Source organism: Aulostomus chinensis, chromosome 20, assembly GCF_037954235.1.
Source record: "Aulostomus chinensis isolate RoL2024-O1b breed Wild chromosome 20, RoL_Achi_v1.0, whole genome shotgun sequence".
Classification (NCBI taxonomy): Eukaryota; Metazoa; Chordata; class Actinopteri; order Syngnathiformes; family Aulostomidae; genus Aulostomus; species Aulostomus chinensis.
Window position 1 is genome coordinate 25,639,518 of NC_141339.1, and position 3,866 is coordinate 25,643,383.

Sequence of the window (3,866 nt, forward strand, 5' to 3'; positions counted from 1 at the left end):
TTTATTCCAGAACTTTGATTTGTTTTAGGGGGAGCAGAAAGAGGGTCCCCTGAGGTGAAGGCGTCGTCAATTACAGTCGATGAAGTCGTAATTAACGGTAAGTAAGCTCCTGTATTATCAGTATTAAGTTTGATGTTAATGAGGTCGGAATTCAAAACAGATTGTCGTGTTTGGGGGGAACGGGAACCATTTTCTATCTGACGGGTTTGTCCAAGTTCCCTCCACGTTTTGATATCCATTTCCATATTCGGAGGGACCACAGGAGACGCAGGTGTAGAGGAGATGGGATGGTTCAGGCCATGCGGTGCCACTGTATCGGAGCAGGAGGGGGAGAGGACATCCTCAAGCAACACCACGACATTAGAGAATGGTGTGGTCGGTGAGGGCTGTGTTTTTTTATTATTGTTTTTCCCACCTAGTGGGGTCCGCGGAGATGGCCCTCTCTGAAAATTCCTTTCCTGTCTTTGGTGCAGGTTTGGAGAGGCTGGACCCTGGTCCATATGGACATCCGCCATGATGGTCATCCTCCTTTTAGGGGTTCCATCCCGGTCTGAAAGAGGTAAGTGTTTGGTGTATTCCTCCGCGAGACCCCCTAAATTCAGGGAGGGAATTCGGAGTGTTTCTCCTTTCCATTGAGAGGTCTTATGATGTTGGGGATCTCGTCGAGGTTTTGGAGAGATATCCTGTGGCAAGCGATGGATGGTGTGAGGCAGAACTGAAGAATGGTAAGTTTTAGAGGTTAAGGGAGGTTGAACTTTCTCTGTATCTGTTTGATGGATTCGGACTAAAAAAGAAGATTGTCCAGGAACTCCCAAGGGGGTTGATTCAGGTAGCTGCGTAGGGGATGGGCAAGATCCTTCAAGGGGGTTAGGATATGGTAAAGGGACAGGGGATTGGTCCAGTCTTCTCTGAGGGTTAGGATTAGGTAAGAGGTCCGGGGATTGATCCAGTCCTCTCTGAGGGTTAGGGTTAGGTAAAAGGACGGGGGATTGGCCTAGTCCTCCCTGAGGGTTAGGTTTAGGCAAGGGATCAGGGGTAAGGTTAGGGTTAGGGTTAGGTAAAGGGACCAGGGATTGACCCAGTCCTCCCTGAGTTAGGGTTAGGCAAGGGATCAGAGGTAGGGTTAGGTTAGGATTAGGGTTAGGGCAGGGTTAGAGTTAGGATTAGGGTAGGGGTAGAGTTAGGGTTATAAAATTTGGAGCGTCGTTCGAGGATGACACTCAAGGCACAGGCCATTCTCCCCCCTCTGATCCCAATTCCCCAGGCTATAATACCTCGACTTGGTTTCCAACTAGGGTTAGGTTTAGGCACGGAGGTTGATTCGCTTAGGTTTAGATTTAAAGATTACAATTCAGTTAGGTTTAGGCAAGAAGGTGGATTCGGTTAGGGTTAGGGTTAAGGGTTCAAATTCAGTTAGGTTTAGGCACGGAGGTTCAAATTCGGTTAGGTTTAGGCAAGAAGGTTGATCTGGTTAGGTTAAGGGGTAAGGCAAATTAGTCATAGAATCAGAATTAACATTTTAGGGCCAGATTTATTATGATTTGGGGTCAAAAGGTTAGGTTTAGGCACGGAGGTTCAAATTCGGTTAGGTTTAGGCAAGAAGGTTGATCTGGTTAGGTTAAGGGGTAAGGCAAATTAGTCATAGAATCAGAATTAACATTTTAGGGCCAGATTTATTATGATTTGGGGTCAAAAGGTTAGGTTTAGGCATAGAGTTCAGTGAGGTTAGGGTTAGGATATGGGGTTGGGTTAAGGCTAGATTATATTATTAATCTATAGCATAAGCAAAGGGTTAGGGTTAGGGGGGGTTAGGGTTAGGGTTATAAAATTTGGAGCGTCGTTCGAGGACGACACTCAAGGCACAGGCCATTCTCCCCCCTCTGATCCCAATTCCCCTGGTTATAATACCTCGACTTGGTTTCCAACTAAGGTTAGGTTTAGGCAAGGAGGTTGATTCGCTTAGGGTTAGGTTTAGAGGTTAAAATTCGGTTAGGTTTAGACACGGAGGTTGATTCGCTTAGGTTTAGGGTTAATTTTGGTTAGGTTTAGGCACGGATCTTTTTAGGCATAGAGTTGAGTGAGGTTAGGGTTAGGATTTGGGGTTGGGTTAAGGCTAGATTATATTATTAATCTATAGCAGAAGCAATCAGAGAGAAGAGATCACAATAGGTCTGGTATCTTAAAAAACAGAGCGAGAGTACCCTCTAGTGGCCAATGTGGAGAATAGTATTTTGGTAGCCACTTTAACATCCTCTTCTCTCGTGCAGAGGGTTAGGGTTAGGGTTTAGGGTTAGGGTTTAGGGTTAGGGTTAGGGTTAGGTTAGGTTAGGGTTATAAAATTTGGAGCGTCGTTCGAGGACGACACTCAAGGCACAGGCCATTCTCTCCCCTCTGATCCCAATTCCCCTGGCTATAACACCTCGACTTGGTTTCCAACTAGGGTTAGGTTTAGGCAAGGAGGTTGATCCGCTTAGAGTTAGGGTTAGAGGTTCAAATTTGGTTAGGTTTAGGCACTATGGTTGATTCGCTTAGGTGTAGGTTTAAAGGTTAAAATTCGCTTAGGTTTAGGCACGGAGGTCGATTCGCTTAGGTTTAGAGATTACAATTCGGTTAGGTTTAGGCAAGGAGGTTGATTCGGTTCAGTTTAGGGTTAGGGGTAGAGGTTCAAATTCGGTTAGGGTTAGGCAAGAAGGTGGATTCGGTTAGGGTTACGTTTAGGGTTAAGGGTTCAAATTTGGTTAGGTTTAGGCAAGAAGGTTGATCTGGTTAGGTTTAGGGTTAAGGGTTAAGGCAAATTAGTCATAGAATCAGAATTAACATTTTAGGGTCAGATTTATTATGATTTGGGGTCAAAAGATTAGGTTTAGGCATAGAGTTCAGTGAGGTTAGGGTTAGGATATGGGGTTGGGTTCAGGCTAGATTATATTATTAATCTATAGCATAAGCAATCAGAGAGAGACACAGTAAGAATTAATAAGAGGTCAAAGGTCAATTCCACTCCTGAGGGTCAGACATGAAAAAAAAGAAAAAAGGAGAAAAGAAAAGGGATTCTATATCTTAATGATTTCACTAATTAGGCATTATGAATCACACATATATACATGTAATATTATTCTTTCCAATATTTTGAATAATAATTACTCATCATCTTTTTATTATTATTTATCGTTTAGACCCAATGGCTGAAGAGTATCCAGGAGGCTGATCCACTTTCTCTCTGCTCTCCTACGTTGTGGTGTGGACCAGTGTGGGTTCCCTTCCAGAATGGTGGTCTTCAGTGCGGTCCATCCATGTTGTATGAAATGTTGTATGAGTGGAATGTGTGTGTGTTTTGCTTTTTATAAATGTTATGTTTGTGTTGATAAAATCTGGTCCAAATCGTGTAACCTGTCTCTCCCACATATTGTGTGTCACACACCGTGCAAAAAATTAAATATACACAATTTCTAGACTCAATACTGGTTCCTGATTGTGTCTTAAAAACATTATTATTGTGTCTATTGCACACCCAAAGATGGTGCTGAAAAAATTGTCCGTGCTCTAAGGACTTAGGATTCCTCATAGGTTTGAGTTTGGCCTTTACTAAATAATCCTGTACGTTTTTGTTTTTCTTATAGGCAGCAATAAGTCTATGATTCTGGAGCAGTGTGGAGTCCTCAATCCCCTGTTGGAAGTGTTTCCTAATCACTCTGACTAAGTTAACAGCGGATGTAGAATAATTGATAACTATAGGGAGAAGAGAAGAGATCACAAAAGGTCTGGTCTCTTTAATTGTCTTGAGGGATTTCCTCAAAAAGGAGCGAGAGTACCCTCTAGTGGCCAATGTGGAGAATAGTATTTTGGTGGCCACTTTAAAATCCTCTTCT

The 3,866-nt window shown here is 43.2% G+C and overlaps 1 long non-coding RNA gene across 1 annotated transcript; it reads left to right on the forward strand.

The window, feature by feature from the left end:
• Positions 1–314: 314 nt before the first annotated feature.
• Positions 315–3,321, forward strand: LOC147243481 (uncharacterized). The gene is made up of 3 exons (XR_015110634.1): positions 315–379; positions 474–559; positions 3,174–3,321. It is a non-coding gene; the product is annotated as an uncharacterized LOC147243481 (long non-coding RNA).
• Positions 3,322–3,866: the final 545 nt, after the last annotated feature.